Genomic DNA, 26,162 nt, shown 5'->3' on the forward strand with positions numbered 1-26,162 from the left:
GGCAATATCAAAAGATCTAATATTTGTATTACTGGAGTTCCAGAAGAAGAGGGGAAAAAGTGCAGTACAGAAAAAATACTTGAAGAAAAATAGGTAAGAACTTCTTAAGTTTGATGAAAGATAATCATCTACAAACTCACAAAATTCAGCAAATCCCAAACAAAATATACCAAAAGAAACCCATGACATGACACTTCATAATCATACTGCTGAAAATTAAAAAAAATACTGAAAGCAGAGTGAAAATGACATATTTCTTGTAGAAGAACTATGATTTGAATAGCAGTGGTTTTCTCGTCAGAAATTATGGAGGACAAAAGGAAGTGAAACAAAAATTGTAATGTGTTAAATGAGTTGTCAGCATAGAATTCTATATCCAGAAGAAACATCCTTGAGCAATGATGGTAAAATAAGTATATTCTCAGATGAAGACAAGCTAAGAGAATACATTGCCAGTAGACCTGTTCTAAAAGAATTACTAAACAAAATTCTTCAGAGTGAAGGGAAATGATACCAAAAGGAAACTGGGAGCATCAGGAGTGAAAGAAGAGCAACAGAAATGGTAAATTTTGGGGTAAATATAATAGACCATTCTTCTACTCTGAGTTCTTTAAAATGTTTGATGTTTGAAAGCAAAAATTATGATATTGTCTCATAGGATTTTCTCTGTATGTATATATATCAATAATATAGAAGGTAATCACATCATAAAGCAGGGAGAGTAAAGGGACTGATATACTTGTGAGGTTTCTACACTGAATTGGTAAAACTCCAATTATAAATGCACTGTGAAAGTTAAATACTTATCCTGTAATCCCTACAGCAACCATAGATGTACATAAAAATTACACAGTTTTTTTAAAAAGCCCACAATAGTAAAATGGATACTGGAAAAAAATTCAAACAACCCAAAAGAAGGCAGGGAAAGGGAAAGAGGGGGGCAGAAAAAAGAGGAAACAAGTAGAAAACAAATAATAAAATGGTAAATCTAAGTCCAAATATATTAATTATTACCTTAAATGTAGAAAGTTCAAATGTACCAATTAATACAGAGTTTCTTGGAATGGATGTTTTTAAATGGCTCAATGATATGCTATCTTGGAGAAGGAAATGGCAACCCACTCCAGTATTCTTGCCTGGAGAACTCCATGGACAGAGGAGCCTGGTGGGCTACAGTCCCTGGGGTCGCAAAGAGTTGTACACGCCTGAGTGCCTGAGCAACTAACACAACACTATATGCTGTCTACAAATAAAGCTCATTTCAAATATAATGATATAGCTAGGTTAAAAGAAAAAGGATGGGAAAAATGTAACAGGCAAACACTACTCAAAAGAAATCCCAGTGACCATATTCATATCAGACAAGTTATTATCTGAAGAAATAATTGGGTTTCCCTGGTGTCTCAGCAGTAAAGAATCCACCTGCCAAGCAGGAGATATGGGTTCAATCCCTGGGTCAGGAAGATCCCCTGGAGGAGGAAATGGCAACCCACTCCAGTATTCTTGCCTGGGAAATCCCATGGACAGAGTAGCCTGGCAGCCTACAGTCCATGGAGTCGCAAAATATATAGACATGACTGAGAGACTAAACAACAACATATGCTGTCTACAAAAAAAAGCACATTTCAAATATAATGATATAGCTAGTTTAAAAGTAAAAGAATGAAAGATAACAGGCAAACACTAGTCCAAAGAAATCCCAGTGGCCATATTCATATCAGACAAATTATCATTCAGTGAAATAATAGCTAAGAACTGTGATGCCTCAGATTAAATAAAATTACCCAGGATTAAGAGGGGCATTACATAATGATAAAAAGGTAAATTCGCCAAGGATATATAATAATCCTCAACGTATATACACCTAATAGAAGAGTTTCAAAACACGTGAAGCAAAACTGATAGAACTGAAAGGAAAAACAGGTAGCTCCACAATTATAATTGGAGTATCAACACTCTTTTCTCAGTAATTGATAGAAATACTAGACAAAAAATTAGTAAGCATAAAGAAGAACTCAACCAAATGGACTTAATTGCTATTTATAGACTACTTCATCCAACAACAGCAAAATAAATATTTTTTTAAGTGTGCATGGAAAAACTAATCAGCTTTCTTGATCCTTGGCAGATGAAATCAGAGCCCAGGCCCAGCGTCCCGTGTGCAGAGGGGACGGCTGGCCTGGCGGTGAATGGGGCCGGGCCCCTGCAAACAGCGCTGGGGACCCGGGTCAGGTCGACTCGCAGCCACTTTCCAAAAAGAATATGGGGGGAAAAATCAGATTCATGTCACGTATGCCAAGTTCTTCATACGGCATTAGAGGACAAAGAATTTTGATTATCTTGGAAGGAATTTGGATGTATAAATAAGAACAGTATCAGGTCATATGAACCACCAGCCAGAGAACTCAGTGTGTAAATCACAGTTCACCTCTCTCTAAGGCCTATTACCACAAGCCTTGATCAACCTATGGATGAAATGGAAAATAAAAGAGTTCCTGGATCCAATGCCTGGTGCTCCTCCTGCCTACAACTGCCATTTAAATTCATCAGATCCAAATTCTGATGCCCCTCCAGAATACAATTCCCATTTTGTACTTGGGCCCCCTGGACCAGCTGTCCCTCCACTTGCATACACCCCAGGACACTTGCCTGTGGGATACTACAGCCCACAGCAACTCAGGACCCTCCCTTTATACCTGCCAACTGGTGGCACCCATCCTATAACAGTACCAGTCTGGCTGGTACCCTTCACCAATTGGGCTGCATACATGTTCTTCAGCATTTTGAGCCTCTGGAAACTGGAGGTGCAGTGTCCTCCTGGCATCACCATTGGCTTTGTAGCTGAACACTGGAACTTGTGCAGGGCGGTATACAGCCTCCAAAACTAGAAGAAAGAAGATACGGTGGGAGTGCTTGGGCCATGTTCTACCTATGGCTGTGGTTCAGATTCTGTTTTTGAGCACCTGCCTGGAAATGGATATCAGGGAGAGATTGTGCCATTTTCTTCACTGATTGATTTATAACATTCTAAGAGAGAATATGTTCATATTTTTTGCATTTTTAAAAGGTCACTTTATAATCAGTTGAGAGAACAGGAGTGAGAAACATGTTATCTTTATCCTGACAAAGCTGTTGAGAGGACATGGCTATGTTCTTTGGGAACACAGTAAGTCCCCTACATGCAAACCTTCATGTTGTGAACTTTCAAAGATGTGAACATGCATCTGGTTCCTGGAAGGAACCAGAACCTGTGCTCTCAATGTCAAGTATGAGTGAAATTGCAGCTTGCCCTTTGTCTCCTATTGCTGATGATCCTTCAGCTGTACCACCTTCCACCTCCTCTCGCTCCTCCAGTTAGTAACTCTTCTTGCCTGTTCACTCGATGGCAGCCCCTATACGCCAACTGTTGTACTGACTACTGTACTTATCAAGGTACTGTACTGTAAGATTAAAATGTTTTCTTAAAAAAAAAATTACTCAGATGTACATAGAAAGGATAATCAAGATGGACTATATGCTGGGTTATAAAATTATCCTTAACAAACTTTAAAGTTGGCATCAATCATGATGGATGGCAACACCAACTCAATGGACATGAGTTTAAGCAAGCTCCAGGAGCTGGTGATGGACAGGGAAGCCTGTCGTGCAGCAGTCCATGGAATCATAAAGAGTTGGACACGATTGAGTGACTGAAATGAACTGAACTGAAACTTAAGAGAATTTAAATCATGCAAAGTATATTTTCTGACCATAATGGAATTAGATTAGAAACCAAAACCAGAAAGATAACAGGAAAATCTTTGAATATTTAGATAGTAAACAACATGCTTATAAATAATCAGAAAGTCAAAGAGTGTCAGGTGAAATTATAAGATATTTTTACTGAACAAAAATAATACAGCAAATCAAAGATTTTAGAATGCAGTACTTAGAGGGAAATTTATAGCATTAAATGCTTATATTAGAAAAGAAGAAAAGTCTCAAATAAATAAACTAAGCTTTCACTTTAAGAAACCAGAGATGAACAAACTAAACCCAAGGCAAGTAGAAGGAAGGAAACAATAAAGATAAGAGCAGGAGTCAATGGAACTGAAAACAAAAAAGCAAGATAAAAAGCTAGTTCTTTGAAAAGAGCAATAAAATTGATCTAGCAAGACCAACAAAAAGAAAAAAGAAGATACAAATTACCATAATCAGTAATGAAAGGGATTATATGCTTTTTAAAAATAGTATTATTTATTTATTTATTTATTTTTGGCTGTGCTGAGTCTTTGGTGCTGTGCGGGCTTTTCTCTATTAATAGTTGCAGTGAGTGAGGGCTACTCTCTAGTTGTGGGGCTCAGGCTTATTGTGGTGGTTTCTCTCGTTGCAGAGCAAGGGCTCTATGGCACATGGGCTTTAGTAGTTGCAGCACATGGGCTCAGTAGTTGTGGCTCCCGGGCTCTAGAGCACAGATTCAATAGTTGTAGGCTTAGTTGCTCTGTGGCACCTGGGATCCTCCTGGATCAGGGATCGAACCTGTGTCTCCTACACTGGCAGGAGGATTCTTTATCACTGACCCACCAGGGAAGCCTGGGATTATACACTTTTAAAAGATAATAAAAATTGCAGACATTTAAAAGATAGTAAGGGAAGACTATGAACAACTCTATGCACATACATTTGATGACTCAGATGAAATGGACTCATTCCTTGAAAACCACAAAACTCACTCAAGATGAAATAGATAACCTCAATATTTCCATAACTATTAAAGACATTGATTGAAAGGAGTCTCCTCTCCCAAATGTTTTAGCTTACATACTGTACTATTTCATTTGCATCACATTTTCAAAAAGACAAAAAACTATAATGATAAAGAAAAAATGAGTGGTTGCCAGGGGTTAGTTAGGGATGAGGGCAGGATGGGGAATACGACTACAAAGCAATAGCATGAGGGAAATTTCTGGGATTATGGAACTGTTCTGTATCCATTTATGAATCTATACATGTGTTAAAATGAACTGTATACACAAAAAAGTCAATTTTACGGTATGTTTGCTTAAAACAATTTTTTTTTTTCCATATAATTAGGACTCCTTGGGCAAATGGCTGATTCCAGAGCTGGGGCACAGGAGGTACAAGATGAGCCTGGAACATCTTCTTGTGCTATAAAGTAAGGAATTACTCAAAATAAAAATGGGCACCTGTCTTCAGGGCAAATGAGCTAGCTTGAAGGAGTTCCTACTGACCATATCTTGAAATTTTAACACCAAAATAATTAAAGATGGTAATAATTATAAACCATTAAAATAGAAATTTATGAATCTCAACTTACAGCAAATAAATACACACATTTATACATGCATATGTACATACTATTGCTTACAATAGAATGTCTAATGCTTTTGGCTGAATATAGAGGGAATGCTGAGGTTGTGAAGTCCTATTTTGCAGCTGGCATACCAAAGATTGACTCAGGCAAGACTATCAATGAATATTAAATCTAGGAGTAAATCTTTATGAGATACAGGATATTTGCATGATCTTACAGTGTGTCCCATAGATGGTTACCAGGGAAAAATTAGTAATTTCTCAGTGGAGAAATCAAACAAATTGACCTGGTGATTACAACATCACCAATAAGGGTTAGATGGCTATTGTGTGCCTTACATGTATGCATGTTAAGTCACTTCAGTTGTGTCTGACTCTTTTGCAACCCTACAGACTGTAGCCCGCTAGGCTCCTCTGTCCATGGAGTTCTCCAGGCAAGAATATTGGAGTGGGTTGCCATTCCCTTATCCAAAGGATCTTCCCAACCCAGGGATCGAACCTGGGTCTCCAGGTTCGATTACAGGCGGACTCTATAGTCCGAGCCTAGAAAATATGCAGCGTATATATTTGTATATAAATAATTCCTACTCAATAATAAAAAGACAAACAAGCCCAATTGAAAAAGGCAGAAAAAATGAGACAGGTGCTTCATAAAGGAAAATGTACAGGTGGGCAATTAGCATATGAAAAAATTCTTAACATCATTATGCATCAAGAAAACAAACCACAATGGGATACCATTTTACACCCACTAGAATAACAGCAACAAAAAACAAGAAAGAAAAACTGTCATTTCCAAATGCTGGTGAGGATGTGCACCAAACAGAACTTTCATAAATTGCTGATGGGAATGTAAAAATGATTTAATTGAATTCTGCCCCTACTGAAAAAAACAACCTGGATTGCCAGTGTTCATGAAAATGTAAACTAGCCAGATATGCTGTAAAGAGCACTGGGAAAGAAGTCAAAAGCTCCCAAGAATAGTTCACAATTCTGCCACTACTGCTGAGTAAATCACTTAATTGCTCTGGATTGAGGGGTTTTTTAATATGTAAAATGAAAGATATACACTAAATTATCTCCACGAGCTCTTCCAATAATAAAGTTCCATGAGGTAGTTGTTCAGTTGCTAAGTCATGTCCAACTCTTTGCAACTCCATGGACTCCAACACGCCAGACTTTCCTGTCCTTCATCATCTCCCCAGAGTTTGCTCAAACTCATGTCCATTGCATCAGTGATTTCAAATTCAGTGGGATGACTGTACAGCTCAGAAAAGAAAGATAACTTACAAAGGAAAGAAAATTCTTTTGTGTGCATCACACTCTGTACTGATTACTTTACAAAGCTATCTCATTTACTCTTATGATGTAAGTTTACTATTCCCATTTTTAAAATGTAAATATTTATATACAGGAGAAGTTGAAGCTCACAGAGTCTATGTGATTTGGAAGCCCATATTCCTTTCACACCCATCTCATCTTTGTCTAGGAAGTTAAATTCTTCCATGGATTTTTCTTATTCCTTCCACAGATGTTTCCTTGACCACCCTGGTCCAGGGTGATTTCTTTTTTTTTTTTCAGAGTTTCTCTGGTACCTGTCACCCATACTTCCAATTTCACACCTATAACTTTATGCAGGGTTGGTTATATTTGACTCACTTATTAATCTGTAAGCATTTATTGAACAGCCATCATGAAGCTCCTCTAGGCAGTGGGGATCCACAAATAAATAAGACACAGTCCTTGCCCTCAAGAGTTAAAATTTAGTGAAGGAGACAATCAGCAATCTATTAACACCCTGATCCATTTTAAGAGTAAATCACTTTCTCTACAAAACAAACAGACACACCACCCATGAGTCTGAAAGCCGCAAAACACTACGTGTTAAGGGAAAAGGGAATTTTTAATTACTGAATTACAATAGCAAATATTCCGTAAGCATCGAGGGCAAAACAAAGAGTTGGTAATAATTGACTGAGAAACTTAAGTTTGAAGCAGTAGCACTTTTCCCAGGTAGAGGGTGTGCATGTGAGCCAAGCTCCCAGCCCCGTGGCAGTCCAGAATGACTGGTAGCACATTGCTGTCTTCTTAACACATCCCTGTGGTGGGGGTAGGGGCAAGGATCTTATCTATTGTTGGTAACTAGGCATGGCGTTAGGAACAAGGCTATCTATTCCAGCCAATGTTCTAGCCAGTTACACCACTGACAATGTATTTCTAAAGTAGTCTTCTTGAGTGCAATGACAGTTTTCTGACAAATGGGGAAAGTCCACAGATAAAAATTATGTGAGGCAAGTCTAGTACATAGAAAAGATTCTCCTCTGCTTTGGTTTCTTCCTGGTTCTTGTAGTCAGTCTGGATCTTTCTCTCTAGAAATGTTAAGTTGTGTTTTTTTTCTTCAGTGTCATACTCTGGGATACTGAGCTAATTTATTCCAATTTAATTTAATGAGCACTTTCAATATGCAAAGCAATATGGTTGTTACTTAAAGGAAATAAACACGAATTAGAAAGGATTCCTTCAAAGAGTTGAGAGTCATGTAAATAATTATCTAGGTTATAGACCTGGTAATGTCGTGTTCTGTGACAAGTAAGAGCCATATATAGAAGCCAGATACATGGTCTAGTACATTCTACCCCTTAAGATTAAAATCGCTGCTATCTCCAAGGTTCTGGGCTGGGCTATATTAATGAGGAGTCCTGGTCATGTTTAGTAATAGGGTTTTCCCAGAAATGAACCTGCAAGTGTTCTCTGAAGTGGGACTGAATTCAGACACAGGATCTGTTGGTCTTATCATTGTGACCTAGGATCTAAGAAAGAGAGACAAATCCCTGTGATTTCATATTACCCAACCTGTTTCCCAGAGGTACCCCTGAGGTACCAACCCAAACCTCATCCTGCCAGCTAAGCAAGAGGTGAGGCAGGTGAATAGATTCTCTCTAAAATGCAAAGGGAACTGAAATTCCCTTTCAGCTAAGGGAACTGAGATTCATTGAGCATCTACCATGTATTGATGTTACACATATGTCTCATTTAAAGTTTATGTTGTCACTTGAGAGTATCATTGCTCCCATTTTATATCTGAGGAAACTGAGGCCTAAAGAGGTTAAATAACTTGCCCAAGGTCACAAAGCTAGTAAGTAGTGTTGATGCAACTTGGAGAATGGCACTGTATGGAGACAATTCAGAAATCTGCTGAGTCCCAGCTCTGCCAGGAATCTGTCATGTCTAAGTGATATCTCAAATTATTAAACTGCTCCAAAACCATGGACAGGAGGCCCCCACATAGCACACTCTACTCCAGACAGTATCTGAAAGTCAGTTTCACCAAATCCTTTTGGTCTCCAAAATCCAGGTTTTTTGCACCTTAATTTTAGGGTACTTCCAGATTAGATGTGTGATAGCTCAGTTGCCATAAAGCAAAAGAACTCACCCCAGGGAAGCTCCTGCTGAGTTGGCAATGCTCTGGGAGGTGGAGATCCTTGAGGCTGGGGGAAGCCAGGGAGCAGGAGATTATAGAGGCCCATTAGCTCTGAAAGCACTGAAGACCCAGGAGGCCAGGCGAGTGGCCCCATAGCTGGTGGTCATTAACAGCTCAGGGTTGCATAAAAAGCAGCGGGAAGGCAGGGGATATTTTCGGTCAGCCTACCAAAGTTACTGAACCAAATCCTGGACCCTCAGTTCCCTGACCCTTCCCATTCAGCAATTTCCACAGGTAAGTCCAAAGGGGAACTGCTTTAGGAATCCAATAATTTAATTCTGCTTTGCTGATATAAGGATATGGAAAGGTTGTTGCTGAACCACCAAAGTAGCCGGGATTCTTGGCCTCTGGAGGAGAATTCAGTCTGGGGCCAGAGATGAGGCTTGATTGCTCAGAGCTTTTAGTAATGAAGTTTTATAAAAGTATAAAAGAGATAGAAAAGCTTCTCACATAGACATCAGCTGCTAAGCCGCTTCAGTCATGCCCAATTCTGTGCAACCCCACAGACGGCAGCCCACCAGGCTCCGCCGTCCCTGGGATTCTCCAGGCAAGAATACTGGAGTGGGTTGCCATTTCCTTCTCCAAATGACATCAGAAGGGGGCTAATCCTGTTATCTTAAAAATGTAAATTATGGGAGTGGGTCTAATAAGATCTTTACAACCTCCAGAAATTCTTCCGATTCATTGTAATGACTAATTAAAAAGTTATTGCTAACACCAGCAAGTGGGCACTCTTCAGAAGGGGGCAGAAAGAGCCTCTTGATGAAGGTGAAAGAGGAGAGTGAAAAAGTCGGCTTAAAGCTCAACGTTCAGAAAACTAAGATCATGGCATCTGGTCCCATTACTTCATGGGAAATAGATGGGGAAACAGTGGAAACAGTGTCAGACTTTATTTTTTTTGGGCTCCAAAATCACTGCTGATGGTGATTGCAGCCATGACATTAAAAGACGCTTACTCCTTGGAAGGAAGGTTATGGCCAACCTAGATAACATATTTAAAAGCAGAGACATTACTTTGCCAACAAAAGTACATCTAGTCGAGGCTATAGTTTTTCCAGTGGTCATGTATGGATGTGAGAGTTGGACGGTGAGGAAAGCTGAGCGCCGCAGAATTGATGCTTTTGAACTGTGGTGTTGGAGAAGACTCTTGAGAGTCCCTTGGACTGCAAGGAGATCCAATCAATCCATCCTAAAAGAGATCAATCCTGGGTGTTCATTGGAAGGTCTGATGTTGAAGCTGAAACTCCAATACTTTGGGCACCTCAGGCGAAGGGTTGACTCATTGGAGCAGACCCTAATGCTGGGTAGGATTGGGGGCGGGAGGAGAAGGGGACGACAGAGGATGAGATGGTTGGATGGCATCACCGACTCGATGGACATGGATTTGGGTAGACTCCGGGAGTTGGTGATGGACAGAGAGGCCTGGCGTGCTGCGATTCATGGGGTCGCAAAGAGTCGGACACGACTGAGCGACTGAACTGAACTGAACTGAACTGACAATGAATCAAAAGAATGTCTGGAGGTTGTAAAGATCTTACTGGACCCACTCCCATAATTTACATTTTTAAGATAACAGGATTAGCCAGAAGGTTTTCAGAAAGGAGAAACTGTCCTCAAGCAGGATACATTGTTATATAATCCTTAGTACAGAGTTTAATAGGAGACTGGAATGCAAAATTAGGAAGTCAAGAAACACCTGGAGTAACAGGCAAATTTGGCCTTGGAGTACAGAATGAAGCAGGGCAAATGCTAATAGAGTTTTGCCAAGAGAACACACTGGTCATAGCAAACACCCTCTTCCAACAACACAAGAGAAGACTCTACACATGGACATCACCAGATGGTCAGCACCGAAATCAGATTGATTATATTCTTTGCAGCCAAAGATGGAGAAGCTCTATACAGTCAGCAAAAACAAGACCAGGAGTGGACTGTGGCTCAGATCATGACTCCTTGCCAAATTCAGACTTAAATTGAAGAAAGTAGGGAAAACCACTAGACCATTCATGTATGACCTAGATCAAATCCCTTATGAGTATACAGTAGAAGTGACAAATAGATTTAAGGGACTAGATCTGATAGAGTGCCTGATGAACTATGGACAGAGGTTCATGACATTGTACAGGAAACAGGGATCAAGACCATCCCCATGGAAAAGAAATGCAAAAAAGCAAAATGGCTGTCTGAGGAGGCCTTACAGATAGCTGGGAAGAGAAGAGAAGCGAAAAGCAAAGGAGAAAGGGAAAGATATTCCCATCTGAATGCAGAGTTCCAAAGAATAGCAAGGAGAGATAAGAAAGCCTTCCTCAGCGATCAGTGCAAAGAAATAGAGGAAAACACCAGATTGGGAAAGACTAGAGATCTCTTCAAGACAATTAGAGATACCAAAGGAACATTTCATGCAAAGATGGGCTCGATAAAGGACAGAAATGGTGTGGACCTAACAGAAGCAGAAGATATTAAGAAGAGGTGGCAAGAATACACAGAAGAACTATACAAAAAAGATCTTCACGACCCAGATAATCACGATGGTGTGATCACTCACCTAGAGCCAGACATCCTGGAATGTGAAGTCAAGTGGGCCTTAGGAAGCATCACTATGAACAAAGCTAATGGAGGTGATGGAATTCCAGTTGAGCTATTTCAAATCCTGAAAGATGATGCTGTGAACATGCTGCACTCGATATGCCAGCAACTTTGGAAAACTCAGCAGTGGCCACAGGACTGGAAAAGGTCAGTTTTCATTCCAATCCCAAAGAAAGGCAATGCCAAAGAATGCTCAAACTACCGCACAATTGCACTCATCTCACATGCTAGTAAAGTAATGCTCAAAATTCTCCAAGCCAGGATTCAGCAATATGTGAACCGTAAACTTCCAGATGTTCAAGCTGGTTTTAGAAAAGGCAGAGGAACCAGAGATCAAATTGCCAAATTGAAAAGCAAGAGAGTTCCAGAAAAACATCTATTTCTGCTTTATTGACTATGCCAAAGCCTTTGACTGGGTGGATCACAATAAACTCTGGAAAATTCTGAAAGAGATGGGAATACCAGACCATCTGACCTGTCTCTTGGGAAACCTGTATGCAGGTCAGGAAGCAACAGTTAGAACTGGACATGGAACAACAGACTGGTTCCAAATCGGAAAAGGAGTACATCAAGGCTGTATATTGTCACCCTGCTTATTTAACTTATATGCAGAATACATCACGAGAAATGCTGGGCTGGAAGAAACACAAGCTGGAATCAAGATTGCCGGGAGAAATATCAATAACCTCAGATATGCAGATGACACCCCCCTTATGGCAGAAAGTGAAGAAGAACTAAAGAGCCTCTTGATCAAAGTGAAAGAGGAGAGTGAAAAAGTTGGCTTCAAGCTCAACGTTCAGAAAACTAAGATCATGGCATCTGGTCCCGTCACTTCATGGAAAACAGATGGGGAAACAGTGGAAACAGTGTCAGACTTTATTTTTTTGGGCTCCAAAATCACTGCTGATGGTGATTGCAGCCATGACATTAAAAGACGCTTACTCCTTGGAAGGAAGGTTATAGCCAACCTAGAAAGCATATTTAAAAGCAGAGACATTACTTTGCCAACAAAAGTCCGTCTCGTCAAGGCTATGGTTTTTCCGTTGGTCATGTATGGATTTGAGAGTTGGACGGTGAGGAAAGCTGAGCACCGAAGAATTGATGCTTTTGAACTGTGGTGTTGGAGAAGACTCTTGAGAGTCCCTTGGACTGCAAGGAGATCCAATCAATCCATCCTAAAGGAGATCAATCCTGGGTGTTCATTGGAAGGACTGATGTTGAAGCTGAAACTCCAATACTTTGGCCACCTCATGCGAAGAGTTGACTCATTGGAAAAGACCCTGATGCTGGGTAGGATTGGGAGCAGGAGGAGAAGGGGACGACAGAGGATGAGATGGTTGGATGGCATCACTGACTCGATGGACATGGGTTTGGGTAGACTCCGGGAGTTGGTGATGGACAGAGAGGCCTGGTGTGCTGCGATTCATGGGGTCGCAAAGAGTCGGACATGACTGAGCGACTGAACTGAACTGACAGAGTTTAAACTGAGTTTTATGTTGTGTAATCATCAGTTCGAGGCTTAAAGATACAAACATTTTATGTGACTAAGACTAAGGAATATAGAGGGAAAAAAGTTTGTCCTTTCCTCCTCCTCGAGAACCTCAGACCCCTCTCTCCTTGGGGACCCCTGGACTTCTTTTTAACCTCCCTAGGAATTGACTCTCTCAATATCATCACCAAAACTGGATAGAAAATGGGCCAATGATTATGACATGGTTAATTAATGAGGTCAACTCCCATTTTATGTAGGGAGCTTGCCAAGAATTCTCTAAAACAATAGACCATCCCCAAATCATTTATATTCAACTTTGGGATCTGAAGTGGCACTTGGAAGCAGTAAGGTTCCTGAGTATGTTTAATCTGGGTTGAAAATAAAAATTAGTAGTCTTTGGGAATGCACTGATTGATGAATGCACAAAGCGGAACCGATTAGTCATTTAGAAATTGCCCTTGATGGTCCACAAATGAGGAAGGGAGCTATACATGAATAATTCTAGCCACTATCAGAAGCTGATTCTTCATTACAATTTGAACATGGAGCCACAAAATGAAACTAGCCTGGGGAGAAAGAGTCGTTAACCGGAAGACTTCTGAAATCATTTCCATAGAAGGTTTATACCCTTTTCGGAGAGGAGTTTATTTTCAATCTTTGTTTTCTTTTGGCCTCTAAAGTCCCTTCTCAGAGAAAAAGTCAATTCTCTGCTCTGGACTAGGGCAAAGTGTGTACAACTTGTCAGTTTCATCCCTGTCCGCAGGCCCAGTAACTTTAAGATGGACTTCCTCAGGGTTGCATCTCTACTGATGGTGTTTTCTTATCTCTTAGGAGGCCCCAAATTTCCCAAACTGCTTTTGAGAGATTCAGATACTTTGTTTTATTTTACAAATAGTAGTTACAGACTTTATGTATCCATCACTCATATCATCTGTGCAAAATCAAGAAGATATACTCTTGTGGGTACAAGCTTAGCATACCATTCTCTTAGATATGAAAGGTAATGGAAGTCCCTTGATGGTTTGTTTTCAGTGCGAGACCTAGCTGGAGCACATCACTTAATGTAAATGACCTTTGCAAGGGGAAGCTACTTTGGAGCAGTTTTACCACTTGAAAATGAGAGAAGACCATTGCAAAAGTAAATAAAAATCAATAATCAAAAGCCAGATCCTAAGTCAAAGAGAAGAAAAAAATCACCTTAGAAGTGATTCTACTAAAAAAAAAAAAAAGAAGTGATTCTACTATATCAGTTCATGGCATTTCCACTATCCATCTGCCTTTGCTCTATAGACCTCCTTCTGTGGCCAGGCCAGCCTTAGTGCCTCCTGCTGACCCAGGCATTCAGGGAGAAGAAAATGCTGTTGCTGCCTTGTTTCTGTCTCTGGAAAGGATGCCTTTCCTCCTTGCCTGCAGCTCTACCTCAGGTGGGACTAACAGACTCTTGCCTTCAGGACATACAGAGGCAGGCAGGCTCCTGTCAGCTCTGCCATTGCTTCTCCACAGCCCTTCTAACTCAGGTCACAATGCTCTTAACCAGAAGTCTAGGCAAGAGTTTCTTTTTGAAATTTCTCCTTTATTTTATTTTTTAAATTTTATCTGTTTTTGGCTGCACTGGGTCTTCATTGCTTTTGCTCAGGCTTTCTCTAGTTCCAGGGAGCAGGGACTACTCTTTGTGTTATGGTGCTCAGGCTTCTTATTGAGGAAGCTTCACTTGTTGCAGAGCACGGGCTCTGGGGTACACAGGCTCCAGTGGTTCCGGTGCACAACCAGGGATTGAACCCATGTCCCTTGCATTGGCAGGCGGATTCTTAACCACTGCCAAGAGGGAAGTCCTCTGAAGGATCATACTGGGTCACGTTAACATAGGGCTTTGAGTCAAAAGCTGGGAATAGCCTCTGTGAAGGCTATACATGGGGAGCTGATGGCTCCCACCAACTGCCCATCTGAAGGTTGGATCTGTTGCAGTCTTGTTATCAGCACAATCACACCTGACTTTATCAGTCAGTTTACAGAACCCCTCAGATGAGAATTTAGGAAGATAATAGATATAAAAACAGTTGGTAAACTCCAAAAGTCACAGGAAAATGTATGAGACAATATTACCAAAGCTTTCCTAGCCCATTCCGGAGTTTAGTCCTTGGATTTCTGTCCTTTTCTCTACTCCAATTCTCCCTGAATGATCTCATCTGTTTCCCTGGTTTTATTTATAAGCTATACACCAGTGACACCCAAATCTGCATGTCTAGCTTATAGCTCTCCCCAGAACTTTGGGCTTCCCTGGTGGCTCAGATGGTAAAGAATCTGCCTACAGTGCGGGAGACCTGGGTTCGATCCCTGGAGGAGGGAATGGCAACCCACTCCAGTATTCTTGCCTGGAAAATCCCCACGGACAGAGAAGCCTGGTGGGCTATGGGCTACAGTCCATGGGGTCTCAAAGAGTCAGACATGACTAAGCAACTAAGTACAGCCAGAATTTTAGTTTTATTTCTAATAGATTCCTAGATATCTCTATTTCAGTGTATTCCACAGATATGGTAGAGTAAACAGAACTCACCCCCCTTCCTTGCTCTTCCTCTGGAATTTAGCATCTATTAATAATTGGTGATACCATCAGCCACACAGTCACCTGAACTAGACACTGGAGAGCCTTCCTTGATTTCTCTTTTGCCATCACTCATCCCCTTGCATCCAAAGCCCTTGGGTCTGTTGCTTCTTCCCCAAACTTACTGCTCCAAGTGCTCATTCGTCTTTCCCCTGTATTATTCTGCTTTAACCTAGATTGTTTTCTCTGGTCTCTTTGTTTCCAAATGTGCGACATCAATCTACCCTCCACCCCTCTGCTGCTGCTTTTGCTGCTACGTCGCTTCAGTCGTGTCCAACTCTGTGCAGCCCCATAGACGGCAGCCCACCAGGCTCCCCCGTCCCTGGGATTCTCCAGGCAAGAACGCCGGAGTGGGTTGCCATTTCCAAATCTGACCATATGTCTCTCCTGCCTAAAACCTTTCAGCAACACTGCAGGATATGGTCCAGGTTCCTTAATCTGATATTTATAAGGCTCTCTCTGACTGTTTCTCTTGACCTTTTGGCCCTTCCTGCCTGTGCATTTCCCTCCACATATTTGCTATCACTGGCTTTTCTGTTTGCACTGTGTTCCCCTTCTGTTGTCAGTGCCCCAACCCCACATAGCTAAATCCTAGTCATCATGTAAGGTTCAACTCAGATCTCACTTCTTCTGAGAAGCCTTCCCTGACTAGCCCCAACCCTTGGTCCATTAGGTGCTGGCATACCTTATGTATACCTCTGTCAATACATAAACCTCATTTATTATTGTTATTTATTATTTCTATAATTATGTTATATTTATCTCTTCTTCTGGACTGTAGGAGAAGGCACTGGCGACCCACTCCAGTACTCTTGCCTGGAAAATCCCATGGACAGAGGAGCCTGGTAGGCTGCAGTCCATGGGGTCACTAGGAGTTGGACACGACTGAGCGAATTCCCTTTCACTTTTCACTTTCATGCATTGGAGAAGAAAATGGCAACCCACTCCAGTATTCTTGCCTGGAGAATCCCAGGGACGAAGGAGCCCAGTGGGCTACCATCTATGGGGTCGCATGGAGTAGGACACGACTGAAGCGACTTAGCAGCAGCAGCAGCAGCAGCTGGACTGTGAGCTCTTTGTAGGCAGAGACAATGTCTTTGTATCCACCATTTCTAGTATAGGTCATGACATAAACTAAGCCTCCAATAATTGTTTGAATGACTGAATATCGGAAAAGTAGTCTCAGCTTTTAAAAAAAATATGTATGCATGTATATTTATTTTGGGGTCTCCACTGCTGCACATGGGCTTTCTCTAGTTGCGGTGGCTTCTCTTGTTGCAGAGCAGGGCTCTAGGGCATGTGGGCTTCAGTAGTTGCAGTGCGTGGGCTCAGAGTTCCAGCGCGGCTTTATCACTCTGCAGCATGTGGGATTTTTCAGACCAGGGATCAAATCTGTGTCCGATTCTTAACCACTGGAACACCACGGAAGTCCCTGAGCTTTTTTTTTTTTTTTTTACAGTCTTCAATGGTAGAAACTGAAGCAGTATTTTAGCTAACCTCAGGTACTTAGCATTCTCTTGCACTAAGTCCCTGCTTTTTAGGTAGTGAACGGAATCGATTTCTCTGAATATATTTTAAGTTTATGCTAAAAATTACATAATGACATTGAAAAAAGGTATTCCTTAAACATTCCAGTGCCCAATTTGATGACTGATGTCTTGGGTTCTCTCCTTGTCTCCCCACTACTGGGTTCCCAGAGAGTTCCAGCTGAGACACACGCACCTCAGATATTCCTCTCCCCAGACCGGAGCTCCGATGTGGCCACGTGGGGGCAGTGCAGACCTGTGGGAGGACTTAACAGAGCGGCGCAGGGAGGCCGCGCTGAGCGGTCCCTGCGTGCCACTCGGCCCCGTTCCTTTTCCTCCCACTTTGACTCAGGCTCCCACTGAACTGACGTGAGGGGGGACTGGAATAGGTGATCAGGTGTGAGACACACTCACAGAGCCTCTCCAACTCCTGAGAGGCAGGGGTAAACAAATCAAGCTGGAGGTTTCTTTGAGCCGGGAAACCAGGAAAATGTGAAGGCTGATGTTAAACACAGTCTAACAGGTATAACTTTGTTCCATGATGTGCAGGTCATGAAAATGTCACATTTCTTTGCTGCTTCTGCTAAGTCACTTCAGTCGTGTCCGACTCTGTGCGACCCCATAGACGGCAGCCCACCAGGCTCCGCCATCCCTGGGATTCTCCAGGCAAGAATACTGGAGTGGGTTGCCATTTCCTTCTTCGGTGCATGAGAGTGAAAAGTGAGAGTGAAGTCGCTCAGTCGTGTTCGACTCTTAGCGACCCCATGGACTGCAGCCTACCAGGCTCCTCCGTCCATGGGATTTTCCAGGCAAGAGTACTGGAGTGGGGTGCCATTGCCTTCTCCCACATTTCTTTAGTTCTCTAAAATATTCTTGGCTCCCATCTACCAGTGGGCGGAAAATCCAGTCTTGGTCCTCTTTTCAGGAGCTCACAGGTATTTCAGAGACATCTCTCAGTTAATGCCATCCACCATTGGAGTTCTTTGCCCATGTCAATTGTCTATTCTAGGACCCTTTCTGTAGGCCTAAGTGGGGAATGAGACTCCCAAATAGCAGTGCCTCTGGTCACCTCTAAGCACACAGTCATCCCCATTCAAAGTCTTGCTGTGCCAGGGGTCTGTGGGAGAGCGGGAGTAGGACCTGGCCATACAAGGAGACCACGGTGCTCCCTAGCTTCAGAGCCAGGCTCAGGAAATTCTCTCTCCTCAGTTCTCCTCTAATCCAAAGAGCCTTCCTTTGTGTCAGAAAAAAACAACTTTATCCCCTCTGAGACCTGGGCTGATTTCAAAAACAAAAGCCTGTTGATTTTATTTTTTCTAAGGCAAATGAAGCTCCAGCACAAAAGACCTTGAGTCATTCGTTGGGGGTGGCAAGCGTAGGAGAAGATAGGAATGGTTCATTCTTCCACAAAGAACCGAACTGGCTGACACCACAGAAAATAAGACAGTTAATTCCTCAAGCAGGTTAGCCTGTCAAACACTAAAGCACTGCTTACTTCATTCTTTGTTCCTGGAGTATGGAGCCTCTCTCAGAAGAGGCAGTAGGCCGTTTGGAAGGTAGAGATGCACACTGATCATGTACTAGCCTTGTGGTGACCCAAGGACAAAAGAGCAGATGAAACCAAGGAGAGTCTTGGAATGCAAGAGCAGATAAAAGTTCTTCCTTGAGCTGGCCCGCTGTTCTAACAGCGTCTCCCACTCTAATAAACTTTACTTCCCTCTCATTCTGTCTCATGTCTGGAAATTCTTTTCCAACCTGCGCATGGACCACGACAGACCTCAGACTGAGAGGAGCTTTAGGCTGAAAGTAAGCAGCAAATCTGGGCTCCCTCATCTTCTGCGTAGGTCCCAGATTAACTAGGGAGGATGGAGCTGGCACTCCCAGGTTCTAGTTCCCTGGACTGGCCTCATTCAGGCCTTCCCATTTCCTGATCTCTGGAAGGAGTTTGAAGAACCTATGAAAGAATTACCCTAAGGCCACATCTAACCCTTGAATAACTAACTGCATAATGGAATAACAGAGCAATCTTGATTACTGATTTCTTTGTGTAAATTTTTATTTTTTAATATCTAATTAAAATATCCTTATTTTGATTATTGAGATTTTTGGAACCCCTTAAATTTTACATCTTAGATGCATGCCCTGCTTGTCTCACCCTGGCCTGTCTACTGGCAGCTGCCTCTGCCTTGAGCCCTTGTAGTTCATTCACAGGATGTAACCTGAGCCTAGCTATGTGTGAGACCAATGGTGGGACCCTGGCATTTCACTCTGACCTTGGGTGAGAGTGGGGGGCCTAGCATCCTTGGCTAGTATTTCTCCCAGATCCTCAGCTGGACTGTATTGAAGTGACACCTGTAAGGTACAATGAGACCTCTGGGCATTGAGCCAAGAGTCCTTTGATTCTTTTTTTGTCATAGATGGAGAGAATTTGTTAACATACCACTATTCATCAGGGGTCATATGAGGATCTAAGAATTTCAGAAAATCTAAGTTGTTCTGATTTAAGTCCACATTCTTTAATGTGGCCCATAAGAAGGCTAGCCCTTCACCACTGCATTTCATCTGCCTCATATCTAGCCATTCCCCCACATACACTATATTCTTGTCACAGGGAATTGTTTGGTCTGCTTCTTGTTTTCCAAGCATAAGTTACTTTCACGCCTCCATGCCTTTGCTCATGCTGTTTCCTTGCCTGGAATACCTTTTATTCCTTCCTCTCTGCTTGATAAATTCTTTACTTAACTTCAAGGCCCAAATCAAATGTCATCTCCTCTGTAGTTTCCATTAATATGTCTCCCTTATTGAAGTTCACTCACACTCCTGATAGCCCCCATCCCAGTTTCATGTATCTGTTTTTTATGTCTCTTTATAAGATGATGAACTCAGTGAATGACTTGAAAGAGTGACTCCTGAGGTTGCTTCCTCTCCCCCTCATCTTCATTCATTCTCCCCATCCTATAACTTCATTCATCTTTGTATCCGCAGCACTTAACATAATGTTTGGCACGTAGAAAGTACTTAACAAACATTTGTTGCATATGATGAAAGCTGTAAGGCAAAATGTGGTTCCTTTGTTTTCACTTTCTATTTCCACTTCTCAGGAGATTTTGGTTACTGCTCCCAATTTCCTCCCCTGATCATTTCTGTTCTTTCTGACCATATGCATCCCATCCCAATTTTACCTAGCTTTCTGGGGCTAGCTCTCCCAACCCACTTCACTCATTTATTCTGCAAATCAGCACATACTTATTGAATACCTGCTGTTCTGCAGGCACTATTCTAGGCATTGAGGATACAGGAGTGACCAAGATAGATGGGGTACTTCCATGGAGCTTACATTACCATCGAAAAACTGAACCAAAACAAGTAACAAGATAATTTCAGATAACGAGGTTTAGAAAGGAAGTAAAGTGATGTGACAGGGTGTGAAGAGAAGTTAGTCAGGTAAGCCCTCTCTGATGAGGAGACACTGAAATCTGGAGGAAAGAAGAAGGCAATATGGGTATCTGCAGAAAAAAAATTCAAGTAGAAATGTCAGTAAGTGCACAGGCCTAGAGACAAGATCAAATGACTGAAAATTATAAAGCAGTATATAAAGAACAAAATGATTAAGGCTTTCCTTAGCCTGTCAGTATCCCTTCATTCCTTTCACAACAGAGTAGCTTCAGTCCCTTCTGAGAAGTGGTTGACTTTTAACCTCCACCTTTTCTACCACTCATATCACAAAATTTTCTTCCACTGAATCCCATTGAAATTCATCTGACTGAAGTACCAATCCATGGTATTAGATGCTTTGTGTGGTCCCTTTTGAGGCACTTCCCTCCTCAATTACCTCCAGAAGCACTAAGTGCTGCTGTCCCATCTCCCTGAAAGGTTCACCTCACAGGAGCACTCAAATGGAAATCCAGGGGTGGGGATCGGGAGCAGCATTAAGGAGGAAAAGTCAATTCTCTGGACAGACCTCCACAAGTGGGAGAGCTTGGAGTCCACTTGTGTGAATCCCAGGAGTGTCTCCTCCCCACCTCCAGCCATTCTTTTTACCTTTTCTCTAAACTGTGTGTTGCCTTTCACTGGGCTGCCAAGTCCAGCTGGTGAGGGAGTCCAAAAGAGCTGGCCTCCTCTCTTAGATGCCAGAGCAGCTGCTTATAAAAGCCGAAGGGCTTCCTGCTGCTAGAGACATGAAACACTCTCAGTAAGCCAGGAGCCAGAATCAAAACCATATGATTTGCTTTGCAGAAAAGATCACAGGGCCTGAAAAATTAGAGGAAGGAGGGCCAGCCAGGGGACAGGTTTTGGGAGTAAGGTGGGTACGCCTATCCCATTCCTAGCAACCCTGCACTCACTAGTATAGCCCCCTACCCCGCCACCTACGGGTCCTTCTGTCCTTGGACTCCTGGCCCATTTGGACTTTCTTCAGGCCCAGATTGATAGAAGTTCTAACGATAAAGTTCAGAAGAATGAGATTATATCCTCTCCCTGGAACATCCTGGTCTCTTCAAGTCCTCCTGATCAGATGCCCCTCAAATGAAAACTGTCCCCATTTACTCTTATCTCTAAGGAACCAACATACCTCACACCTTAAACATATGAAACTAGCAGTCTTATCTGCTTGTTTCCTGTGAATCTAAATAGATACAGAGTCTCTAAGATTTTTCTTAGATTTTAAAGTTTATCTTAGATTTTCCCCAAGTTCTCCTGAGATAGATCCATAAGCGTTAAAAAGAAATTCATACTCAATGATTCCTTTTAAAAGGAGAAGCTATATGGTCATAATGTGGGAGCCTGGATTTAGATCTGCTTTAGGGCTTGAAATGTCAGAGCTCTGCTAGTTCCAACAGGTTCCTGTCCTTACTGCTACGTGAGCCAGGATTGTTTAAGGACAAGTTGGGGAGGAGGTGCTGTATGCCTGAAACTGGGATGGCCTGCAGTGTCTTCTGCTCTGCAGACCAAGGCCAAGGTACCCCAGGAAAGAGTGAATCCTAATTCTCACTGTCCATCTGCTGCCTCCCTACTCCCCCAACCCACCACTTCAGTGGCTCCCTGTAAATGGCAGCATTTGTGGGGAGAGGTCTGTGTCCACAAGTTTCCATGTCCATGCAGAAGAGTCTGGGGCAGCTGCCTTTGCTTTAGGGCCCAGGCTGACCCATAAATGGGAGGAACATTCCAGGCAGCCCTTTACTATAAGAAAGAGGTAGAGTCTCAGTGTTTCACAGTTGAGTGCCTGTGCCACAAGCCTCTACCATAATCTGTTCACCCAGGGCAGGTCTGCAGTGTGCTGGGTCATAGAAGAAAAAGCAAACAGGAAGACAGAACAAATAAACTGAGTTTTCCTAACTTTTTTCTGCAGGTATTTTCTTGGACAGGAAGGGAAATGAAAAGTTTGATAGAGGGATGGTTCTCCTTCTTGGCTACTGTTGAAGGTAAGTGTTGACAAGGTTGTATGATCAGGGATTTGAGGGTAGGATTTTTGTCTTAAGCTTCCCAAAGCTGCTAGGATGATCCTGTTCCTGCCTCCCAGACTGCCTGACTTGTTCCGCTATATGCTTAAGTCATTGGAAGAGACCCTGATGTTGGGAAAGATGGAAGGCAGGAAGTTTTTGACCAAAATAAATTATATTTTAATGTTGTTGTTTAGTCACTAAGTCACGTCCGACTCTTTTGCAACCCCCTAGACCGTAGCCTGCCAGGTTCTTCTGTCCATGGGATTCTCCAGGCAAGAATACTGGAGTGGTTACCATTTCTTCTTCCAGGGAATCTCCCTGACTCAGGGATCAAACCAGAGTCTCCCGCATTGTAGGCAGACATATATATATATATATTTATATAGACCCTGTCTTATTCAAGCATCACAATAATACTACATTTAGGAAAGAGAGGGTATGAATATCACTATTATATAGGAAACAAACACAAAGAGATGAATTGACCCGCCCAAACTTAATCTAGCTCTCTTGTCACCAGAATCAAGACTAGAACACGAATTTCCTAACTTCCAGTTCAGTGCCTTTTTCATCATTTCACCTTAAGAACAAACATCTTCCAAAAGTTGCAGTAAGACAGGGTATTCACAATCATTGAACCCCTTCCCTGGGACCCTCTTATAATTATGGGGTCTTCCTCTTTCAAGGCTGAGTCATCCTTTGCCACCACATGCTCCCCAAGATTCACACACAGTTCATATGCATGCAACACTACCAGGCACTTTGCATACCATTGTCTCAGTTCATTCCCCAGTGTCCCCATTGAGGATATTATTTATCCACAGAACCAATACACTGAAGCTCAGAAAAGGCAGATACATTAGTTTAAAATCCTAGAGCTTATAAATGGCAGTCAGGAGCTGAAACCAGGTCTTCTAATATCCTGATCCCTTTCTGTGATACCCAAGGAATCCAGAGACATGAGCCATGTAGGAATCAAACGTAGATCTCAAGACATGAGCAAATTTGTGGACTGTTCTGCAGGAGGCGGATTCTAAGTCTAGGATACCATGTAATACAATAGACAACCTCCAGTTTCTCCTATGTGGCAAATACCCTTCCCACTGGGTATCCTCACAGAAACATGCGAAACACGCAAGTGTGCTTATGTGGCATGTGCTGCCCCGCCTTCCCCTGCCAGAGGTTTGGTCACAGCTACAGCATCTTGACAACCTATTTAAACCAACTTGCAGGAACTGGCAACAAACTATCCGTTCTCTGACAGGCTGAGTCATTGAGCTTCTGCAGAAGTTGGAAGAGGAGATCTTTAGCTGAAACATTTAAGAACCAGGGGGTCCCTAAGAGGTATGTGATAAATTCCATTCAGATATTGAGATTGATTTCTTTCCTCTTTCTTTCTTTTTTTTCTTTTCTTTTTTTTTTTAATTAATACTCATTCTTTCTTTTTTTTTCAATCACATTCAAAGAGCTAACAAGTTGTTTTCACCTTATCAAGCAAGATGAGAAGAACATTGCTTCCTTTATTCTTGAGTGGGTCTGTGCCAAAGGAGAGCTAACAGCATCTGAGTAATTAAGGGTAGCATGTGAGTTATCTGAGAGCACTTTGTACATATGACATTTATTGAAAGGTAAATGGTGCTACAGATACTTCAGCAAAATCCAATTACACGCCTCCAAGTCCATTATAATTTACTGCTCCCACAGTTTACCCTATAAACTCCCACACTGTTTACTGTATAGGCAGCCCCTCTGCTTTGAAATGCTTCTAAGAAACTATGATGGTGCAGATTTGTTCAACTGACAGCTGAATGTACACGTAGCTTCATCAGAGAGGGAAAGGCAGATGTAGGTGTAAGGACTAAATTTTATCTCATGGCATCTGAGCAGCCTTGATGGCCTGACGGCTTTGTTGTGCTATATGGGTAACAATTGGGTCATGAGATAATACACAAAACTCTCCAGCAGTCCAGGCTCTCCTGGAGTTAACGCTTGCTGTGGGGTTGGGATGAGGAAAAGCAGATCTTCTCAAGCTGCAGCTGCAGTTGACATCTTCACCCCATACCTGAGCTTCTGTTCCCTGGAAGAGAAAACCGAGTAACGACAGCCGTAGCTGCAGAGAAAGGTTCTTGGCAATGGCTGATTCCAGCTTCAGAGCTGTGGGCATTGAGCTAGAAAGCAGTACAGAGAGAGAGGGCCAGGAAGTAAGTGATGCCGGGAAATAGGAAACTCAGGGGAGAAAGGACTTGACTTTCTTCCCCTCACAAAGATGTGCTTTGCAAGGTTCGTCTTTTCATCTGGACTGGTGAGTTTCAAAATTTTTAGTCTTTAGACAACTTGAGCTAGACAAAAGTCTCACCCATTTACTAGATTGAACAAGCCAGCAAACAAACAAACAAAAAAACACTTTGCAGGTGTGTTTGCTGAATCCCTGTGATTATTTGTAGGTCCCTTTAAACATGTTTGTTTTGATGCTTTTAAGTTTTGATTGAAATCCACAACGGAAAATATGTTTTAAAAGGGGGGAAAAAAAATCAGCACACTTCCGTGCCTTGCATTTTGACCCAGCCCACAGAACAGTTGGAAGAATCTCTGCAGACCCACTATAGATCCCCTGATTCCACTTGGAGAACCATTAATCTAAAAAAAGACATCTTGATTTCAGAACCCTTCTTCTGATCTGGAATTATCTGTTACTGACCACAGACAGCTGCTACTGACAATTCCTGGGACAGGGCCCTGTAGAGTGAGAGGTGAGCCCAGTGTGGGAAGAAGAAATTTCTTTCTCTTTGTCAACAGAGTGCTTCGGTACAGAGCCATATCTGTGCTTAATGGGATATCTATGAGCTCAATTTCTTCTCCTTTTCTTCCTCTTCTTTTTCTTTCCTTTCCCTTCCTTCCTCCTCCTCATTTTCTTCTACTTTTTTGTTTCTTCTATAGTAAAAAAATTCACCAAGCCCTCCGTGTCTAGATGATTTTTTTTTCCTGGTACATTCCACTGATTGGAGTTTCCTAATTACAGTTTCTTACTTGGGTGCAGAATCTTCCTATATTTGAGCACCTAAATTTTTGTAAAAGCAGTTGGCCACTGCCCATGCTTTGTGTACAGGTAGCTGAGATAGTACCAGAGACAAGAAGGCTACAGGTTTGTGCCCTTCCCTGTATCAAAGTGTGTGGAGCTCTATTGAGATACGCGTAGGAGAAGAACATTGCGGGAGGGAGCAGCCATGTTGCGGAGAACCGACAACGCCGATAATATAAAGAACAAATCCAGGAAGAAATGGAACCATACCCTGGAAGCTCTTAGTTACAGTGGTTCATTTGGTCAACCTCCTCTGAAAATAAAGGAAAAGATCCTCATGTTGAAGGTAGGGCATGTGCCTGCATTTTCTCTGCTTAAGCCACAGGGATCTCGTTAAGGATCGGAACACGAACACTGATGGCTTCATTTTGGGCACAACTCTCAGCAGGAAAGCCCCATACAAAGGTAATTACAAGGAATTGGGTGGGGGCATTATAGCCTTTTATCGGTCACTCAAATATCCTGTCAGATGTAGAAAGGAAACTGATCTTTACATCAAAAGAAGTGAATTGTAGGTTGAAGTATTTCGTTTCAGCCTCTGTCCCGTTGAGGCTCTGAAAAACAGATCTGTGATCTAGGAAACCACATACAGAATTTAATTGCTTTGGAGTCCTGTGCATGTTCAAGGATATAAGGAAATGT

General features: G+C 42.2%; 1 protein-coding gene across 7 annotated transcripts in view; it reads left to right on the forward strand.

Moving 5' to 3' along the window:
* Positions 1-26,162, forward strand: part of ASIP (agouti signaling protein) — a 173,883-nt gene that overhangs the window by 73,382 nt on the left and 74,339 nt on the right. For 3 of the 7 annotated variants that reach the window (XM_081559814.1, XM_081559817.1, XM_081559816.1), the window contains 4 exons: positions 5,074-5,155; positions 22,348-22,420; positions 23,706-23,785; positions 25,104-25,191. The gene's annotated coding sequence lies outside the window, so the exon portion shown is untranslated. Of the gene's footprint in view, positions 1-5,073; positions 5,156-22,347; positions 22,421-23,673; positions 25,011-25,103; positions 25,192-26,162 lie in introns of those variants that run through there. The other 4 variants (XR_014073876.1, XR_014073874.1, XM_081559818.1 and 1 more) reach the window with 3 other exon arrangements.

The sequence above is a fragment of the Giraffa tippelskirchi genome, chromosome 13 (assembly GCF_054371585.1).
Source record: "Giraffa tippelskirchi isolate mGirTip1 chromosome 13, T2T-mGirTip1v1.2.pri, whole genome shotgun sequence".
In the NCBI taxonomy this organism is placed as follows: domain Eukaryota; kingdom Metazoa; phylum Chordata; class Mammalia; order Artiodactyla; family Giraffidae; genus Giraffa; species Giraffa tippelskirchi.